Raw genomic sequence first — 22,197 nt, forward strand, 5'->3', positions numbered from 1 at the left:
GGTGGGACTCTTCTGTTAGAGAGAATCATGTTGGTGGGGTGGGACTCTTCTGTTAGAGAGAATCATGTTGGTGGGGTGGGACTCTTCTGTTAGAGAGAATCACGTTGGTGGGGTGGGACTCTTCTGTTAGAGAGAATCATGTTGGTGGGGTGGGACTCTTCTGTTAGAGAGAATCATGTTGGTGGGGTGGGACTCTTCTGTTAGAGAGAATCATGTTGGTGGGGTGGGACTCTTCTGTTAGAGAGAATCATGTTGGTGGGGTGGGACTCTTCTGTTAGAGAGAATCACGTTGGTGGGGTGGGACTCTTCTGTTAGAGAGAATCATGTTGGTGGGTGGGACTCTTCTGTTAGAGAGAATCATGTTGGTGGGGTGGGACTCTTCTGTTAGAGAGAATCATGTTGGTGGGGTGGGACTCTTCTGTTAGAGAGAATCACATTGGTGGGGTGGGACTCTTCTGTTAGAGAGAATCATGTTGGTGGGGTGGGACTCTTCTGTTAGAGAGAATCATGTTGGTGGGGTGGGACTCTTCTGTTAGAGAGAATCATGTTGGTGGGGTGGGACTCTTCTGTTAGAGAGAATCACGTTGGTGGGGTGGGACTCTTCTGTTAGAGAGAATCATGTTGGTGGGGTGGGACTCTTCTGTTAGAGAGAATCACGTTGGTGGGGTAGGTAGGACTCATCTGTTAGAGAGAATCACGTTGGTGGGGTAAGACACTAGTCTTGTTGACACCAGCCCCTCTACATCCTTGACTTGAGATTCTGAAATGTCTTCTTTGATGTGTCGGCATGAGGCGACCATAAGGAAGGGGCCCATAGACTTCAAGGCAGCACCCTACTTCCTAACCTACTTCGGTTGAATATCCATGTTTCAAATTGAACGAATCATGGATAGAACTGCCCTTCCGGTTCCAGACAGACTTTCAGGGATACTCGAGCACACACAGTAGCTAGCCAGCGAGCTAGCCAGCTAGCTAGCTAGCACAAACCTTTGGAGTTCGCACATTGTTTGCCACTAACGTCACGAATAGGGCGCATAAATCATCACACACACTTTGAAAACGTTATAACAACCCATCTACACCAAAAGAAGTGACATTAGACAAACTGTTAAATGTCACAATCTTGTGACTTGCAAGTAGCAACTAATGTTAGCTTGCTAGCATAGCTAACGTTGGGCTAGCATTGGTTAGCTCATAGAAAGCAATCCAGCTAATAACTTGAGCTTGCTTGTTATAAACTTGAAGTTGACTAGCTAATCAAATGCATGTTTTAGTTAAACATTTCCTTACCCTACTGAAGTTATTCATTTGCCGCCTTGCATGTCCTCTGTTTACATATTAGGGCAATGATGTGAATCACCCATGCATTCTAGCTAGCCAGCTTCTACTGCACTACCCATGCATTCTAGCTAGCCAGCCTCTACTGCACTACCCATGCATTCTAGCCAGCTTCTACTGCACTACCCATGCATTCTAGCCAGCTTCTACTGCACTACCCATGCATTCTAGCTAGCCAGCTTCTACTGTACTACCCATGCATTCTAGCTAGCCAGCTTCTACTGTACTACCCATGCATTCTAGCTAGCCAGCTTCTACTGTACTAGCCATGCATTCTAGCCAGCTTCTACTGCACTACCCATGCATTCTAGCCAGCTTCTACTGTACTACCCATGCATTCTAGCCAGCTTCTACTGCACTACCCATGCATTCTAGCCAGCTTCTACTGCACTACCCATGCATTCTAGCTAGCCAGCCTCTACTGCACTACCCATGCATTCTAGCTAGCCAGCTTCTACTGCACTACCCATGCATTCTAGCTAGCCAGCCTCTACTGCACTACCCATGCATTCTAGCTAGCCAGCCTCTACTGCACTACCCATGCATTCTAGCTAGCCAGCTTCTACTGCACTACCCATGCATTCTAGCTAGCCAGCCTCTACTGTACTAGCCATGCATTCTAGCCAGCTTCTACTGCACTACCCATGCATTCTAGCCAGCTTCTACTGTACTACCCATGCATTCTAGCCAGCTTCTACTGCACTACCCATGCATTCTAGCCAGCTTCTACTGCACTACCCATGCATTCTAGCTAGCCAGCTTCTACTGCACTACCCATGCATTCTAGCTAGCCAGCTTCTACTGCACTACCCATGCATTCTAGCTAGCCAGCCTCTACTGCACTACCCATGCATTCTAGCTAGCCAGCTTCTACTGCACTACCCATGCATTCTAGCTAGCCAGCCTCTACTGCACTACCCATGCATTCTAGCTAGCCAGCCTCTACTGCACTACCCATGCATTCTAGCCAGCTTCTACTGCACTACCCATGCATTCTAGCCAGCTTCTACTGTACTAGCCATGCATTCTAGCCAGCTTCTACTGCACTACCCATGCATTCTAGCCAGCTTCTACTGCACTACCCATGCATTCTAGCTAGCCAGCTTCTACTGCACTACCCACGCATTCTAGCCAGCTTCTACTGTACTACCCATGCATTCTAGCTAGCCAGCTTCTACTGCACTACCCATGCATTCTAGCTAGCCAGCTTCTACTGCACTACCCATGCATTCTAGCTAGCCAGCTTCTACTGTACTACCCATGCATTCTAGCCAGCTTCTACTGCACTACCCATGCATTCTAGCCAGCTTCTACTGTACTACCCATGCATTCTAGCTAGCCAGCTTCTACTGTACTAGCCATGCATTCTAGCCAGCTTATACTGCACTACCCATGCATTCTAGCCAGCTTCTACTGTACTACCCATGCATTCTAGCCAGCTTCTACTGTACTACCCATGCATTCTAGCCAGCTTCTACTGCACTACCCATGCATTCTAGCTAGCCAGCTTCTACTGTACTACCCATGCATTCTAGCTAGCCAGCTTCTACTGTACTACCCATGCATTCTAGCTAGCCAGCTTCTACTGTACTAGCCATGCATTCTAGCCAGCTTCTACTGCACCACCCATGCATTCTAGCCAGCTTCTACTGTACTACCCATGCATTCTAGCCAGCTTCTACTGCACTACCCATGCATTCTAGCTAGCCAGCTTCTACTGTACTACCCATGCATTCTAGCTAGCCAGCTTCTACTGTACTACCCACGCATTCTAGCCAGCTTCTACTGTACTACCCATGCATTCTAGCCAGCTTCTACTGTACTACCCATGCATTCTAGCTAGCCAGCTTCTACTGCACTACCCTTGTTCACTTTTGGCAAGTTTTTCTCCCTGCCCCCTACCTTTTGGCAATACACGAAGTACCCTAAACATACACGAAGTACCCTAAACATTAACAGATCGTAGCCCAAAGAGATCAGGCTACAGCAAGTATGACCAACCAAACCAAGCCTACAGATTTACAACACACAGAGCCGTGTGCAACCTCAACTTTATTTGACATGATGAAATAATACACGAGGCAAACATGGAAAGACTGAAGAGTGAAGGTGTAGACTCTGTGAAGGCGTAGACTCTGTGAAGGCGTAGACTCTGTGAAGGTGTCGTGTGAAGGTGTAGACTCTGTGAAGGTGTCGTGTGAAGGCGTAGATTCAGTGAAGGTGTCGTGTGAAGGTTTGTAAGACTCCGTGAAGGCATCGACTCTGTGAAGGCGTCTTTCATGCCTCTCTGTTGTTCAGCCTCAGAAATGTATTACTGTGATTCTGGATAGCTGAACACCTGTAAGTAGTGAAGGACATTTAGATGTCTGTGGGACAGTTTTCCAACCATAACATTGCAAAACACTTACAGTGAGTTTTTCCAACTTGAGACCCTAGAGAGGATGAATGATCTATCGAACTACAGCAACCTTGTACCTGTTCATACATATTTGTATTACAATTTTTTTTTTAATTTAAACTTTATTTAACTAGGCAAGTCTTGTTCATGTGTATTTAAGACTAAAATGGAAGGGCCTGGTTCTCTGAGCTTTTCCGTTGTCAACCACAACACCCTCTCGCAGGTACTGAATTCTTCATCGTCTCTGCGTCTTAAAGCAGGGGAAGTGGAGAGAAAAAAAGAGAGGGGGCGTTAAAATGTACAGGCCGTGCTGGGGGTCATCGCCTCGGACACCTACATGGCCTTCTGATGCTAGTTAGCCTCCACTGGATAATTTCCCCGAAATCTGGACAGTTGTTGCTCAGTATGCGATATTTGACTAGAATGGCGTTGTAAACAACAGCCAACTTTTCCGGGACATCGACATGTCTTCTATCGTCAGAAAGCTTACATGTTTGTTCATCTAACTGCAGTGTCTGATTTTACAGTAGCTATTACAGCGGGACAAAATACCATGCTATTGTTTGGGGATAGCGCACAACAACAAAACACTTTTTAATCAAGGCGATTTGGTTTAATACATTCACCTCCAAGCTTACTCAGTGTTTCTACGTCTGTATTGCTGTTTCTACATCTGTATTGCTGTTTCTACATCTGTATTGCTGTTTCTACATCTGTATTGCTGTTTCTACGTCTGTATTGCTGTTTCTACATCTGTATTGCTGTTTCTACATCTGTATTGCTGTTTCTACATCTGTATTGCTGTTTCTACGTCTGTATTGCTGTTTCTACGTCTGTATTGCTGTTTCTACGTCTGTATTGCTGTTTCTACGTCTATTGCTGTTTCTACGTCTGTATTGCTGTTTCTACGTCTGTATGGCTGTTTCTACGTCTGTATTGCTGTTTCTACGTCTGTATTGCTGTTTCTACGTCTGTACGGCTGTTTCTACGTCTGTATTGCTGTTTCTACGTCTGTATTGCTGTTTCTACATCTGTATTGCTGTTTCTACATCTGTATGGCTGTTTCTACATCTGTATTGCTTGCTGTTTCTACGTCTGTATTGCTGTTTCTACGTCTGTATTGCTGTTTCTACATCTGTATTGCTGTTTCTACATTTACATTTACATTTAAGGCATTTAGCAGCTGTTTCTACATCTGTATTGCTTGCTGTTTCTACATCTGTATTGCTGTTTCTACATCTGTATTGCTGCTTCTACATCTGTATTGCTGTTTCTACGTCTGTATTGCTGTTTCTACGTCTGTATTGCTGTTTCTACGTCTGTATTGCTGCTTCTACATCTGTATTGCTGTTTCTACATCTGTATTGCTGTTTCTACATCTGTATTGCTGTTTCTACATCTGTATTGCTGCTTCTACATCTGTATTGCTGTTTCTACGTCTGTATTGCTGTTTCTACGTCTGTATTGCTGTTTCTACGTCTGTATTGCTGTTTCTACGTCTGTATTGCTGCTTCTACATCTGTATTGCTGTTTCTACGTCTGTATTGCTGTTTCTACATCTGTATTGCTGTTTCTACGTCTGTATTGCTGTTTCTACGTCTGTATTGCTGTTTCTACATCTGTATTGCTGTTTCTACATCTGTATTGCTGTTTCTACGTCTGACGTCTGTATTGCTGTTTCTACGTCTGTATTGCTGCTTCTACATCTGTATTGCTGTTTCTACGTCTGTATTGCTGTTTCTACATCTGTATTGCTGTTTCTACATCTGTATTGCTGTTTCTACATCTGTATTGCTGTTTCTACATCTGTATTGCTGTTTCTACGTCTGTATTGCTGTTTCTACATCTGTATTGCTGTTTCTACATCTGTATTGCTGTTTCTACATCTGTATTGCTGTTTCTACATCTGTATTGCTGTTTCTACATCTGTATTGCTGTTTCTACGTCTGTATTGCTGTTTCTACATCTGTATTGCTGTTTCTACATCTGTATTGCTGTTTCTACATCTGTATTGCTGTTTCTACATCTGTATTGCTGTTTCTACATCTGTATTGCTGTTTCTACGTCTGTATTGCTGCTTCTACGTCTGTATTGCTGTTTCTACGTCTGTATTGCTGTTTCTACGTCTGTATTGCTGTTTCTACGTCTGTATTGCTGTTTCTACGTCTGTATTGCTTGCTGTTTCTACGTCTGTATTGCTTGCTGTTTCTACGTCTGTATTGCTTGCTGTTTCTACGTCTGTATTGCTGTTTCTACGTCTGTATTGCTGTTTCTACGTCTGTATTGCTTGCTGTTTCTACGTCTGTATTGCTTGCTGTTTCTACGTCTGTATTGCTTGCTGTTTCTACGTCTGTATTGCTGTTTCTACGTCTGTATTGCTTGCTGTTTCTACGTCTGTATTGCTTGCTGTTTCTACGTCTGTATTGCTTGCTGTTTCTACGTCTGTATTGCTGTTTCTACGTCTGTATTGCTGTTTCTACGTCTGTATTGCTGTTTCTACGTCTGTATTGCTGTTTCTACGTCTGTATTGCTGTTTCTACGTCTGTATTGCTGTTTCTACGTCTGTATTGCTGTTTCTACGTCTGTATTGCTGTTTCTACGTCTGACGTCTGTATTGCTGTTTCTACGTCTGTATTGCTGTTTCTACGTCTGTATTGCTGTTTCTACGTCTGTATTGCTTGCTGTTTCTACGTCTGTATTGCTTGCTGTTTCTACGTCTGTATTGCTGTTTCTACGTCTGTATTGCTGTTTCTACGTCTGTATTGCTGTTTCTACGTCTGACGTCTGTATTGCTGTTTCTACGTCTGTATTGCTGTTTCTACGTCTGTATTGCTTGCTGTTTCTACGTTTGTATTGCTTGCTGTTTCTACGTCTGTATTGCTTGCTGTTTCTACGTCTGTATTGCTTGCTGTTTCTACGTCTGTATTGCTGTTTCTACGTCTGTATTGCTGTTTCTACGTCTGACGTCTGTATTGCTGTTTCTACGTCTGTATTGCTGTTTCTACGTCTGTATTGCTTGCTGTTTCTACGTTTGTATTGCTTGCTGTTTCTACGTCTGTATTGCTTGCTGTTTCTACGTCTGTATTGCTTGCTGTTTCTACGTCTGTATTGCTTGCTGTTTCTACGTCTGTATTGCTTGCTGTTTCTACGTCTGTATTGCTGTTTCTACGTCTGTATTGCTTGCTGTTTCTACGTCTGTATTGCTTGCTGTTTCTACGTCTGTATTGCTTGCTGTTTCTACGTCTGTATTGCTGTTTCTACGTCTGTATTGCTGTTTCTACATCTGTATTGCTGTTTCTACATCTGTATTGCTGTTTCTACATCTGTTATTGCCGTTTCTACATCTGTATTGCTGTTTCTACGTCTGTATTGCTGTTTCTACGTCTGTATTGCTGTTTCTACGTCTGTATTGCTGTTTCTACGTCTGTATTGCCGTTTCTACGTCTGTATTGCCGTTTCTACGTCTGTATTGCCGTTTCTACATCTGTATTGCCGTTTCTACATCTGTTATTGCCGTTTCTACATCTGTATTGCTGTTTCTACATCTGTATTGCTTGCTGTTTCTACATCTTTATTGCTTGCTGTTTCTACATCTGTATTGCTGTTTCTACGTCTGTATTGCTGTTTCTACGTCTGTATTGCTTGCTGTTTCTACATCTGTATTGCTGTTTCTACGTCTGTATTGCTGTTTCTACATCTGTATTGCTGTTTCTACGTCTGTATTGCTGTTTCTACGTCTGTATTGCTTGCTGTTTCTACGTCTGTATTGCTTGCTGTTTCTACGTCTGTATTGCTTGCTGTTTCTACGTCTGTATTGCTGTTTCCATCTGTATTGCTGTTTCTACGTCTGTATTGCTGTTTCTACGTCTGTATTGCTGTTTCTACATCTGTATTGCTGTTTCTACGTCTGTATTGCTGTTTCTACATCTGTATTGCTGTTTCTACGTCTGTATTGCTGTTTCTACGTCTGTATTGCTGTTTCTACATCTGTATTGCTGTTTCTACATCTGTATTGCTGTTTCTACATCTGTATTGCTGTTTCTACGTCTGTATTGCTGTTTCTACATCTGTATTGCTGTTTCTACGTCTGTATTGCTGTATTGCTGTTTCTACGTCTGTATTGCTGCTTCTACATCTGTATTGCTGTTTCTACGTCTGTATTGCTGTTTCTACATCTGTATTGCTGTTTCTACATCTGTATTGCTGTTTCTACATCTGTATTGCTGTTTCTACATCTGTATTGCTGTTTCTACGTCTGTATTGCTGTTTCTACATCTGTATTGCTGTTTCTACATCTGTATTGCTGTTTCTACATCTGTATTGCTGTTTCTACATCTGTATTGCTGTTTCTACATCTGTATTGCTGTTTCTACGTCTGTATTGCTGTTTCTACGTCTGTATTGCTGCTTCTACATCTGTATTGCTGTTTCTACGTCTGTATTGCTTGCTGTTTCTACGTCTGTATTGCTTGCTGTTTCTACGTCTGTATTGCTTGCTGTTTCTACGTCTGTATTGCTTGCTGTTTCTACGTCTGTATTGCTGTTTCTACGTCTGTATTGCTGTTTCTACGTCTGTATTGCTGTTTCTACGTCTGTATTGCTTGCTGTTTCTACGTCTGTATTGCTTGCTGTTTCTACGTCTGTATTGCTTGCTGTTTCTACGTCTGTATTGCTTGCTGTTTCTACGTCTGTATTGCTGTTTCTACGTCTGTATTGCTGTTTCTACGTCTGTATTGCTTGCTGTTTCTACGTCTGTATTGCTTGCTGTTTCTACGTCTGTATTGCTGTTTCTACGTCTGTATTGCTGTTTCTACGTCTGTATTGCTGTTTCTACGTCTGTATTGCTGTTTCTACGTCTGTATTGCTGTTTCTACGTCTGTATTGCTGTTTCTACGTCTGTATTGCTGTTTCTACGTCTGTATTGCTGTTTCTACGTCTGACGTCTGTATTGCTGTTTCTACGTCTGTATTGCTGTTTCTACGTCTGTATTGCTTGCTGTTTCTACGTCTGTATTGCTGTTTCTACGTCTGTATTGCTGTTTCTACGTCTGTATTGCTGTTTCTACGTCTGTATTGCTGTTTCTACGTCTGTATTGCTGTTTCTACGTCTGACGTCTGTATTGCTGTTTCTACGTCTGTATTGCTGTTTCTACGTCTGTATTGCTTGCTGTTTCTACGTTTGTATTGCTTGCTGTTTCTACGTCTGTATTGCTTGCTGTTTCTACGTCTGTATTGCTTGCTGTTTCTACGTCTGTATTGCTGTTTCTACGTCTGTATTGCTGTTTCTACGTCTGACGTCTGTATTGCTGTTTCTACGTCTGTATTGCTGTTTCTACGTCTGTATTGCTTGCTGTTTCTACGTTTGTATTGCTTGCTGTTTCTACGTCTGTATTGCTTGCTGTTTCTACGTCTGTATTGCTTGCTGTTTCTACGTCTGTATTGCTTGCTGTTTCTACGTCTGTATTGCTTGCTGTTTCTACGTCTGTATTGCTGTTTCTACGTCTGTATTGCTTGCTGTTTCTACGTCTGTATTGCTTGCTGTTTCTACGTCTGTATTGCTTGCTGTTTCTACGTCTGTATTGCTGTTTCTACGTCTGTATTGCTGTTTCTACATCTGTATTGCTGTTGCTACATCTGTATTGCTGTTTCTACATCTGTTATTGCCGTTTCTACATCTGTATTGCTGTTTCTACGTCTGTATTGCTGTTTCTACGTCTGTATTGCTGTTTCTACGTCTGTATTGCTGTTTCTACGTCTGTATTGCCGTTTCTACGTCTGTATTGCCGTTTCTACGTCTGTATTGCCGTTTCTACGTCTGTATTGCCGTTTCTACGTCTGTATTGCCGTTTCTACATCTGTTATTGCCGTTTCTACATCTGTATTGCTGTTTCTACATCTGTATTGCTTGCTGTTTCTACATCTGTATTGCTTGCTGTTTCTACATCTGTATTGCTGTTTCTACGTCTGTATTGCTGTTTCTACGTCTGTATTGCTTGCTGTTTCTACATCTGTATTGCTGTTTCTACATCTGTATTGCTGTGTCTACATCTGTATTGCTGTGTCTACATCTGTATTGCTGTTTCTACGTCTGTATTGCTGTTTCTACGTCTGTATTGCTTGCTGTTTCTACGTCTGTATTGCTTGCTGTTTCTACGTCTGTATTGCTTGCTGTTTCTACGTCTGTATTGCTGTTTCCATCTGTATTGCTGTTTCTACGTCTGTATTGCTGTTTCTACGTCTGTATTGCTGTTTCTACGTCTGTATTGCTGTTTCTACGTCTGTATTGCTTGCTGTTTCTACGTCTGTATTGCTTGCTGTTTCTACGTCTGTATTGCTTGCTGTTTCTACGTCTGTATTGCTGTTTCTACGTCTGTATTGCTTGCTGTTTCTACGTCTGTATTGCTTGCTGTTTCTACGTCTGTATTGCTTGCTGTTTCTACGTCTGTATTGCTGTTTCTACGTCTGTATTGCTTGCTGTTTCTACGTCTGTATTGCTTGCTGTTTCTACGTCTGTATTGCTTGCTGTTTCTACGTCTGTATTGCTTGCTGTTTCTACGTCTGTATTGCTGTTTCTACGTCTGTATTGCTGTTTCTACGTCTGTATTGCTGTTTCTACGTCTGTATTGCTGTTTCTACGTCTGTATTGCTGTTTCTACGTCTGTATTGCTGTTTCTACGTCTGACGTCTGTATTGCTGTTTCTACGTCTGACGTCTGTATTGCTGTTTCTACGTCTGACGTCTGTATTGCTGTTTCTACGTCTGTATTGCTGTTTCTACGTCTGTATTGCTTGCTGTTTCTACGTCTGTATTGCTGTTTCTACGTCTGTATTGCTGTTTCTACGTCTGTATTGCTGTTTCTACGTCTGTATTGCTGTTTCTACGTCTGTATTGCTGTTTCTACGTCTGTATTGCTGTTTCTACGTCTGACGTCTGTATTGCTGTTTCTACGTCTGTATTGCTGTTTCTACGTCTGTATTGCTGTTTCTACGTCTGTATTGCTGTTTCTACGTCTGTATTGCTGTTTCTACGTCTGTATTGCTGTTTCTACGTCTGACGTCTGTATTGCTGTTTCTACGTCTGACGTCTGTATTGCTGTTTCTACGTCTGTATTGCTGTTTCTACGTCTGTATTGCTTGCTGTTTCTACGTCTGTATTGCTGTTTCTACGTCTGTATTGCTGTTTCTACGTCTGTATTGCTGTTTCTACGTCTGTATTGCTGTTTCTACGTCTGTATTGCTGTTTCTACGTCTGACGTCTGTATTGCTGTTTCTACGTCTGTATTGCTGTTTCTACGTCTGTATTGCTTGCTGTTTCTACGTCTGTATTGCTTGCTGTTTCTACGTCTGTATTGCTTGCTGTTTCTACGTCTGTATTGCTGTTTCTACGTCTGTATTGCTGTTTCTACGTCTGTATTGCTGTTTCTACGTCTGTATTGCTTGCTGTTTCTACGTCTGTATTGCTTGCTGTTTCTACGTCTGTATTGCTTGCTGTTTCTACGTCTGTATTGCTGTTTCTACGTCTGTATTGCTGTTTCTACGTCTGTATTGCTGTTTCTACGTCTGTATTGCTGTTTCTACATCTGTTATTGCCGTTTCTACATCTGTATTGCTGTTTCTACGTCTGTATTGCTGTTTCTACGTCTGTATTGCTGTTTCTACGTCTGTATTGCTGTTTCTACGTCTGTATTGCTGTTTCTACATCTGTATTGCCGTTTCTACATCTGTATTGCCGTTTCTACATCTGTTATTGCCGTTTCTTCATCTGTATTGCTGTTTCTACATCTGTATTGCTTGCTGTTTCTACATCTGTATTGCTGTTTCTACATCTGTATTGCTGTTTCTACGTCTGTATTGCTGTTTCTACGTCTGTATTGCTTGCTGTTTCTACATCTGTATTGCTGTTTCTACGTCTGTATTGCTGTTTCTACATCTGTATTGCTGTTTCTACGTCTGTATTGCTGTTTCTACGTCTGTATTGCTTGCTGTTTCTACGTCTGTATTGCTTGCTGTTTCTACGTCTGTATTGCTTGCTGTTTCTACGTCTGTATTGCTGTTTCCATCTGTATTGCTGTTTCTACGTCTGTATTGCTGTTTCTACGTCTGTATTGCTGTTTCTACGTCTGTATTGCTGTTTCTACGTCTGTATTGCTGTTTCTACGTCTGTATTGCTGTTTCTACATCTGTATTGCTGTTTCTACATCTGTTATTGCCGTTTCTACATCTGTATTGCTGTTTCTACATCTGTATTGCTTGCTGTTTCTACATCTGTATTGCTGTTTCTACATCTGTATTGCTGTTTCTACATCTGTTATTGCCGTTTCTACATCTGTATTGCTGTTTCTACATCTGTATTGCTTGCTGTTTCTACATCTGTATTGCTGTTTCTACGTCTGTATTGCTGTTTCTACATCTGTATTGCTGTTTCTACATCTGTATTGCTGTTTCTACGTCTGTATTGCTGTTTCTACGTCTGTATTGCTGTTTCTACATCTGTATTGCTGTTTCTACGTCTGTATTGCTGTTTCTACGTCTGTATTGCTTGCTGTTTCTACGTCTGTATTGCTTGCTGTTTCTACGTCTGTATTGCTTGCTGTTTCTACATCTGTATTGCTGTTTCTACGTCTGTATTGCTGTTTCTACGTCTGTATTGCTTGCTGTTTCTACATCTGTATTGCTTGCTGTTTCTACATCTGTATTGCTTGCTGTTTCTACGTCTGTATTGCTTGCTGTTTCTACGTCTGTATTGCTGTTTCTACGTCTGTATTGCTGTTTCTACGTCTGTATTGCTGTTACCATCTGTATTGCTGTTTCCATCTGTATTGCTGTTTCCATCTGTATTGCTGTTTCCACATCTGTATTGCTGTTTCCACGTCTGTATTGCTGTTTCCACGTCTGTATTGCTGTTTCCACGTCTGTATTGCTGTTTCTACGTCTGTATTGCTGTTTCTACATCTGTATTGCTGTTTCTACGTCTGTATTGCTTGCTGTTTCCAAGTCTGTATTGCTGTTTCTACATCTGTATTGCTGTTTCTACATCTGTATTGCTGTTTCTACGTCTGTATTGCTTGCTGTTTCTACGTCTGTATTGCTGTTTCTACATCTGTATTGCTGTTTCTACGTCTGTATTGCTTGCTGTTTCCACGTCTGTATTGCTGTTTCTACATCTGTATTGCTGTTTCTACGTCTGTATTGCTTGCTGTTTCTACATCTGTATTGCTGTTTCTACGTCTGTATTGCTGTTTCTACGTCTGTATTGCTTGCTGTTTCCACGTCTGTATTGCTGTTTCTACATCTGTATTGCTGTTTCTACGTCTGTATTGCTGTTTCCACGTCTGTATTGCTGTTTCTACGTCTGTATTGCTGTTTCTACGTCTGTATTGCTGTTTCTACGTCTGTATTGCTGTTTCTACGTCTGTATAGCTGTTTCTACGTCTGTATTGCTGTTTCTACATCTGTATTGCTGTTTCCACGTCTGTATTGCTGTTTCCATCTGTATTGCTGTTTCTACGTCTGTATTGCTGTTTCCACGTCTGTATTGCTGTTTCTACGTCTGTATTGCTGTTTCTACATCTGTATTGCTGTTTCTACGTCTGTATTGCTGTTTCTACGTCTGTATTGCTGTTTCTACGTCTGTATTGCTGTTTCTACGTCTGTATTGCTGTTTCTACATCTGTATTGCTGTTTCTACGTCTGTATTGCTGTTTCTACGTCTGTATTGCTGTTTCTACATCTGTATTGCTGTTTCTACGTCTGTATTGCTGTTTCTACGTCTGTATTGCTTGCTGTTTCTACGTCTGTATTGCTGTTTCTACATCTGTATTGCTGTTTCCATCTGTATTGCTGTTTCTACGTCTGTATTGCTGTTTCTACGTCTGTATTGCTGTTTCCATCTGTATTGCTGTTTCTACGTCTGTATTGCTGTTTCTACGTCTGTATTGCTGTTTCCATCTGTATTGCTGTTTCTACATCTGTATTGCTGTTTCTACGTCTGTATTGCTGTTTCCATCTGTATTGCTGTTTCTACGTCTGTATTGCTGTTTCTACATCTGTATTGCTGTTTCTACGTCTGTATTGCTGTTTCTACGTCTGTATTGCTGTTTCTACATCTGTATTGCTGTTTCTACATCTGTATTGCTTGCTGTTTCTACGTTTGTATTGCTTGCTGTTTCTACGTCTGTATTGCTGTTTCTACATCTGTATTGCTGTTTCTACGTCTGTATTGCTGTTTCTACGTCTGTATTGCTGTTTCTACGTCTGTATTGCTGTTTCTACATCTGTATTGCTGCTTCTACGTCTGTATTGCTGTTTCTACGTCTGTATTGCTTGCTGTTTCTACGTCTGTATTGCTGTTTCTACGTCTGTATTGCTTGCTGTTTCTACGTCTGTATTGCTGTTTCTACGTCTGTATATTGCTGTTTCTACGTCTGTATTGCTGTTTCTACGTCTGTATTGCTGTTTCCATCTGTATTGCTGTTTCTACGTCTGTATTGCTGTTTCTACGTCTGTATTGCTTGCTGTTTCCACGTCTGTATTGCTGTTTCTACATCTGTATTGCTGTTTCCATCTGTATTGCTGTTTCTACATCTGTATTGCTGTTTCTACATCTGTATTGCTGTTTCCATCTGTATTGCTGTTTCTACGTCTGTATTGCTGTTTCCATCTGTATTGCTGTTTCTACGTCTGTATTGCTGTTTCTACGTCTGTATTGCTGTTTCTACGTCTGTATTGCTTGCTGTTTCTACGTCTGTATTGCTTGCTGTTTCTACGTCTGTATTGCTGTTTCTACGTCTGTATTGCTTGCTGTTTCTACGTCTGTATTGCTTGCTGTTTCTACGTCTGTATTGCTGTTTCTACGTCTGTATTGCTTGCTGTTTCTACGTCTGTATTGCTGTTTCTACATCTGTATTGCTTGCTGTTTCTACATCTGTATTGCTGTTTCTACATCTGTATTGCTGTTTCTACATCTGTATTGCTGTTTCTACGTCTGTATTGCTGTTTCTACATCTGTATTGCTGTTTCCATCTGTATTGCTTGCTGTTTCTACATCTGTATTGCTGTTTCCATCTGTATTGCTGTTTCTACATCTGTATTGCTGTTTGGGGTTTACGGCTGGGTTTCTGTTCACTTTGTGACATCCGCTGATTGTAAAACAGGGCGTTTTATAAATACATTTGCTTTTTTTGTCTGAAACTCTTATTTTGAACCTACAGAAAGATGCTGCTGTTAATAATGATCACTGTGATTTATAAAGTAGGCTATATATTCTTAATTCCCCCACCCTCATTCACAATATTACTAACAATATAAAGATATTGAAGCACATTTAGTTTTACTATACTAGTGATTCTCGCATCAGAAAATGTCCTGTGTGGGTTGCCGTAGTTGAAGTACTTCCTGTAAAGTGCCTCGTTCAGCCCTGCCGCTCACCCAGTCATTTCTGATGCGGTTCTACCATTTTATCTAGGATGCTCAATGTCTTATCGGTCTATCATGCAAACAAACACTTCTTACTGATTTACGTTTGTACAAATACACATCTATTCAATCATTCACTTGTTTAGTTACAAGGGAGGCGTCAACCAGGCTAGTAGGACTCTTCTATTGAAGAGAATGAGAATGTTTCAGCCAAAGGACCCTAACCCTAATTCCACAGGAACTTCAGAAGTCGATCTCTCTGTCTCTCTCGGCTCTGCTCTCTCTCTCTCTCTCTGCTCTCTCTCTGCTCTCTCTCTCTCTCTCTCGGCTCTCTCTCTCTCGGCTCTCTCTGTCTCGGCTCTCTCTCTCTCTCTCGGCTCTGCTCTCTCTCTGCTCTCTCTGTCTCGGCTCTCTCGGCTCTGCTCTCTCTCTGCTCTCTCTGTCTCGGCTCTCTCGACTCTCTCGGCTCTCTCTCTCTCGGCTCTCTCTCTCGGCTCTCTCTCTCGGCTCTCTCTCTCGGCTCTCTCTCTCGGCTCTCCCTCTCTCTCTCTCGGCTCTCTCTCTCGGCTCTCTCTCTCGTCTCTCGGCTCTCTCTCTCTCGTCTCTCTCTCTCGTCTCTCTCTCGTCTCTCTCTCTCTCGTCTCTCTCTCTCGTCTCTCTCGTCTCTCTCTCGTCTCTCTCTCTCGTCTCTCTCGTCTCTCTCTCGTCTCTCTCTCTCGTCTCTCGGCTCTCTCTCTCTCGTCTCTCTCTCTCGTCTCTCTCTCTCGTCTCTCTCTCTCGTCTCTCACTCTCGTCTCTCACTCTCGTCTCTCTCTCTCTCGTCTCTCACTCTCGTCTCTCTCGTCTCTCGGCTCTCTCTCTCGTCTCTCTCTCTCGTCTCTCGTCTCTCTCGTCTCTCACTCTCGTCTCTCTCGTCTCTCTCTCTCTCGTCTCTCTCTCTCGTCTCTCGGCTCTCTCTCTCTCTCGTCTCTCTCTCTCGGCTCTCTCTCTCTCTGCTCTCTCTCTCTCTCTCTCTCGGCTCTCTCTCTCTCGGCTCTCTCTCTCTCTCTCTCGGCTCTATCTCTCTCTCGGCTCGCTCTCGGTTCTCTCTCTCTCGGTTCTCTCTTTCTCGGTTCTCTCTCTCTCTCGGCTCTCTCTCGCTCTGCCTGTCTTTATGCCTCCTTACTCTTAATTCTAGTAGCTGTAAAGACAGAAAATGCTTACTATTAGACATTGACACACACACACACACACACACACACCCTCCGTTACTCAGCTGGAGGATGTTTCACAAGTCCGGACATGTGGAGGATGTGTCAGCTCCACTGTGTTTGTGTTGATCCGAGGGCCTTGGTCTTCACCTGGCCGGTTAGAGCTGTGATTAGTTGTCTCTCTAATACACAGACACTACACTACTACACTACACTACAACACAGACACTACAACACAGACCCTACACTACACTACACTACAACACAGACACTACACTACACTACAACACAGACCCTACACTACTACACTACACTACAACACTACACTACTACACTACACTACAACACTACACTACTACACTACACTACAACACTATACTACTACACTACACTACAACACAGACACTACAACACAGACCCTACACTACACTACACTACAACACAGACACTACACTACTACACTACACTACAACACTACACTACAACACTACACTACTACACTACACTACACTACAACACAGACACTACACTACACTACAACACAGACCCTACACTACTACACTACACTACAACACTACACTACTACACTACACTACAACACAGACACTGCACTGCTGCACTGCACTACAACACTGCTGCACTACTGCACTGCACTGCAAGCACAGACACTACACTACAACACAGACACTACACTGCTGCACTGCACTGGCGCTGCGACGCTGCAGCTGGACCCTGCACTGCAAACACTGACCCTGCACTGCACTGGACGCTGCTGCAACACAGACCCTGCACTGCTACACTGCACTGCGTGCCACTACACTACTACACTGCACTGCACTGCTACAACACGGACGCTGCACTGCTACACTGCGCTGCACGGACCCTGCGCTGCGCTGCACTGCAAAACTGCGCACTGCTACGCTGCGCTGCACTGCAACGCCTGTGGACGCTGCGCTGCACTACACGCTGCCTGCTGACACTGACGCTGCGCTGCGTCCTGTGGCTGCTGCGCTGCTGCTGGACTGCTGTGCGCTGCACTGGACGCTGCGCTGCTGCACGGACGCTGCGCTGCTGCGCTGCGCTGCTGCGCTGCGCTGCGCTGCGGCTGCGGACGCTGCGCTGCACGTGCTGCGCTGCACGTCCTGGTTGCTGCGCTGCGCACTGCACGGACGCTGCGCTGCGCTGCGCTGCTGCGCTGCGCTGCTGCTGTTGCACGGACGCTGCGCTGCGCTGCGCTGCGCTGCGCTGCTGCGCTGCGCTGCGCTGCGCTGCACTGCTGCACACGCTGCGCTGCGCTGCACGTCACTGCGCACTCGCTGCTGCTTCTGCTGCGCTGCGCTGCGCTGCGCTGACTGCGCTGCGCTGCTGCTGCTGCGTCCTGCGTGCGCGCTGCGCTGCGTTACGTCCTGTGGCCGCTGCGCTGCGCGCGCTGTTGCTGCGCGCGCTGCGTTGCTGCGCTGCGCGCGTCCACGTTGCTGCGCTGCGCTGCGCGTCCTGTGGTTACGCTGCGCTGCACGTCCTGTGGTTGCTGCGCTGACGCTGTGCCGTCTGCGCTGCTGCGCTGCGCTGCTGCACTGCATGACGCTGGCTGCGCACTACGCTGCGTCCTGCACTTCTGCTGCGCTGCGCTGCACGTCCTGCACTTCTGCTGCTGTTGCGCTGCCCTGCTGGTTGCGCTGCGCTGCGCTGCTACGGTCTGCGCTGCGCTGCGCTGCGCTGCGCACGTCCTGTGAAACTGCGCTGCGCTGCACGTCCCTGTGCGTTGCTGCGCTGCGCTGCGCTCCTGCTGCGGTACGCTGCGCTGACGCCTGCGCTGCTGCGTCCTGACGGACGCTGCGCTGCGTTGCGCGACGCTGCTGCTGCGCGCGCTGCGCTGCACTGGCACGCTGACGCTGCGCTGCTGCGTCCTGACGCTGCGCTGCGCTGCGCGCTGCTGCGCACTGACGCTGCGCTGCGCTGACGCTGCGCGCTGCGCTGCGCGCTGCACTGCTGCGCTGCTGCGCTGCGCTGCACGGACGCTGCGCTGATTGCACGCTGCGCTGCGCACGCTGCGCTGCTGCTGCGCTGCACGTCCGCTATGGCGCTGCTGCACTGCACGACGCTGCGCTGCGCACGTCCTGCTGCGCTGCGCTGCGCTGCGCTGTGCCTGTGGTGCTGCGCTGCACTGCGCTGCGCTGCGCTGCTGCTGCGCTACGCTGCGCTGCGCACTGCACGTCCCTGACCGCACGCTGCGCTGCGCGTCCTGCTGCGCTGCTGCGCTGCGCGTGCTGCGCTGCGCTGCGCTGCGCTGCGCACGGACGCCTACGTCACTGCTGCGCTGCGCTGCGCCCGACCTGCTGCTGCGCTGCGCTGACGCTGCTGCTGCGCTGCGCTGCGCTGCACGTCCTCTGGCTGCTGCGCTGCGCTGGACGCTTGTCTGCGCTGCGCTGCGCTGCGCTGCGCTGCGCTGCTGCGCTGCGCTGCGCTGTCCTGACGTTGGTGCTGCGCTGCGCTGCGCGCTGCGCTGCGTTGCTGCGCTGCGCTGCGCTGCCTGCGTTGCTGCTGCTGCGCTGCGCTGCACACGGACGCTGCTGCTGCTGCGTCTGCTGCTGCGCTGCTGCGCTGCGCTGCGCTGCCTGCTGCGCTGCTGCGCTGCGCTGCTGCGCTGCGCTGCGCGGATGACGCTGCGCTGCTGACGCTCACGCTGCGCTGCGTTGCTGCTGCGCTGCGCTGCGCTGCTGGCGCTGCGCTGCGTCCACGCTGGCGCTGCTGGACGCTGCGCTGGTGCTGCGCTGCGCTGCTGCTGGTGCTGCGCTGCGCTACTGGACGCTGCGCTCCGCTGCACTGCGCTGCGTCGCTGCGTGCGCTGCGCTGCTACGCTGCGCTGCTGCTACGGACGTGCCACGCTGCGCTGCGCTGCGCGTCCTGCTGCGCTGCGCTGCACTGCGCGTCCTGCGCTGCGCTGCGCTGCACCTGACGCTGCTGCTGACGCTGCGTCCTGCTGCGCTGCGCTCTGCTGCGTCCGCTGCACTGCTGCGCTGCGCTGCGTGACGCTGCGCTGCTGCGCTGCGCACGTCCTGCCACTGCGCTGCTGCTGCGCTCCTGGCTGCTGCGCTGCGCTGCGCGCTCCTATGGCACTGGACGCTGCGCTGCGCTGCGCTGCTGCGCTGCGCTGCGCTGGACGCTGCGTTGCTGCTGCTGACGCTGCGCTGTCCCTATGGTGCTACGCTGCACTGCTGCACGCGCTGCGCTGCTGCGCTGCGCTGCGCTGGTTACGTGCGGCTGCTGCGCTGCACTGCTGCGCTCACTGCTGCTGCGCTGCGCTGCTGCGTCCCCTGTCGACTGCGCTGCTGCGCTGCTGCGCTGCGCACGCTGACTGCGCTGCGCTGCGCTGCTGCGCTGCTGCGCTGGACTGCTGCGCTGCTGCTGCTGCGCTGCGCTGCTGCGCTGTGGGACGCTGCGCTGCTGCACTGCGGACGCTGCGCTGCTGACGCTGCGCTGCGCTGCTGCGCTGCGCTGCTGCTGCTGCGCTGCGCTGCACTGGCGCTGCTGCTGACGCTGGACTGCTGCGCTGCTGCTGCGCTGCTGCGCTGCACGCTGCGTCTGCTGCGCTGGCTGCTGCTGCTGCACGCTCCGTGCGCTGCGCTGCGCTGCGCTGCGCTGCTGCGCTGCACTGCTGCACGCTGCGCTGCACTGCTGCACTGACGCTGCGCACGCTGCACTGGACGACTGCTGCGCTGCTACGTGCCTTGCTGCTGCACGGACTGCGCTGCACGCTGCGCTGCGCTGCACGGACGCTGCGCTGCTGCACTGCGCTGCACGCTGACGCTGCGCTGCTGCGCTGCTGCACGGACGCTGCGCTGCACGGCGCTGCGCTGCTGCGCTGCGCGTCCTGCTGCGCTGCGCGCTGCACTGCTACTGCTGCACTGCTGCACTGCACTGCTGCGCTGCGCTGCTGCGCTGCTGCGCTGCGCTGCTGCGCTGCGCTGCGCTGCTGCGCTGCACTGCTGCTGCACTGCTGCGCTGCGCTGCTGCACTGCTGCACTGCTGCGCTGCACTGCGCTGCTGACTGCTGACACTGCGCTGCTGCGCTGCTGACTGCTGCACGGACGCTGCGCTGCTGCGCTGCGTCCTGCTACGCTGCGCTGCGGACGCTCCTGCTGCTGCTGCGCTGCACTGGACTGCACTGCTGCGCTGGACGCTGCACTGCACTGCGCTGCGCTGCTGCGCTGCGTCCTGCATGGACGCTGCGCTGCTGCATGGACGCTGCACTGCGCTGCTGCGCTGGACGCTGCGCTGCTGCACTGCTGACGCTGCGCTGCTGCGCTGCGTGCATGGCTGCTGCGCTGCGCTGCTGCACTGGACGCTGCGCTGCAGCACGCGCTGCTGCTGTTGCTGCGCTGCGCATGCTGCGCTGTCCTGGCACTGCTGCTGCTGCGCTGCACGCTGCTGACTGCTGCTGCGCACGTCCTGCACTGGTGCTGCGCTGCGCTGACGCTGCACTGCACGGACGCTGCACTGACGCTGGTGCTGCACTGCTGCACTGCTGCGCTGCGTTGCACTGCTGACTGCACTGCTACTGCTGCTCTGCGACTGCTGCACTGCTGCTGCGCTGCGCTGCGCACTGGACGCTGCGCTGCGCACGGACCTGCTGCACTGCTGCGCTGCGCACTGCACTGCGCTGCACTGCTGCGCTGCGCACGTCCTGACGCTGCGCTGCTGCGCTGACGCTGCACTGCGCTGCTGCTGCTGCTGCGCTGCGTCACTGCACTGCTGCGCTGACACTTGCGGTGTTGCTGCACGCTGCGCTACTGCGTTGCTGACGCTGCACTACGTTACGTCACTGCTGGCGCTGCGCACGTTGCCACTGCTACTGCTGCGCTGCGTGCTGCGCTGCTGCTGCGCTGCGCTGCTGCACGGACGCTGCGCTGCTGCACTGGACGCTGCACTGCTGCGGCTGCTGCGCTGCTGCACGGACTACTGACGCTGCGCTGCGTATGCTGACGCTGTACTGCACGGACGCTGCTGCACGGACGCTGCACTGCTGCGCTGCGCTGCACGACACTGCACTGCGCTGCGACTGCGCTGGACCTGCTGCTACACTGCGCTGCACTGTACTGCAACTGACACTGCACTGCTGCGCTGCTGCGCTGCACTGCTACACTACACTGCGCTGCTGCACTGCACTGCTGCACGCGCTGCGCTGCACTTCCTACTGACGCTGCGCTGCGCTGCTGCTGGACGCTGCACTGCTGCACTGCTGCGCTGCACGGACGCTGCTGGACGCTGCGCTGCAACGCTGCGCTGCGCTGCTGCTGCTGCACGGACTGCTGTACTACACGGACGCTGCACTGCTGCTGCTGCGCTGACGCTGCGCACTGCGCTACGCTGCACGGACGCTGCACTGCAACACGCTGCTGCTGCACGCGGACGCTGCGCTCGCGCGCTGCGCTGCTGCGCGGACGCTGCTGCACTGACGCTGCGCTGCGTGCTGCGTCCTGCTGCGCTGCGCTGCTGCTGCGGACGTGCTGCACGCTGCGCTGCGCTGCGTCGCTGCGCTGCTGCGCTGCGCTGCTGCACGGACGCTGCGCTGCTGCACTGACGCTGCTGCACGGACGCTGCACTGCGTCCGCTGCGCTGCTGCGCTGACGCTGCTGCACTGGACTGACGCTGCGCTGCTGCGCTGCTGCGCTGCTACACTGCTGCTGCACGCGACGCTGCTGCACTGGACACTGCTGCTGCACTGCACTGCTGCTCGGACCACTGCACTGCTGCTGCTGCGCTGCTGCGCTGCTGCACGGACGCTGCTGCTGTTGCGTTCTGCACTGCTGCGCTGCGCTGCTGCGCTGCACTGCTGGACTGCGCTGCTGCGCTGCGCTG

At 49.0% G+C, this 22,197-nt stretch overlaps 1 protein-coding gene across 1 annotated transcript in view; it reads left to right on the forward strand.

Moving 5' to 3' along the window:
• The window catches only part of LOC115116441 (1-phosphatidylinositol 4,5-bisphosphate phosphodiesterase beta-3-like), a 168,291-nt gene that overhangs the window by 62,345 nt on the left and 83,749 nt on the right, over positions 1-22,197 (forward strand). The gene's annotated exons all lie outside the window — the stretch shown is intronic.

This window comes from Oncorhynchus nerka, linkage group LG12 (genome assembly GCF_034236695.1).
Source record: "Oncorhynchus nerka isolate Pitt River linkage group LG12, Oner_Uvic_2.0, whole genome shotgun sequence".
Lineage (NCBI taxonomy): Eukaryota > Metazoa > Chordata > Actinopteri > Salmoniformes > Salmonidae > Oncorhynchus > Oncorhynchus nerka.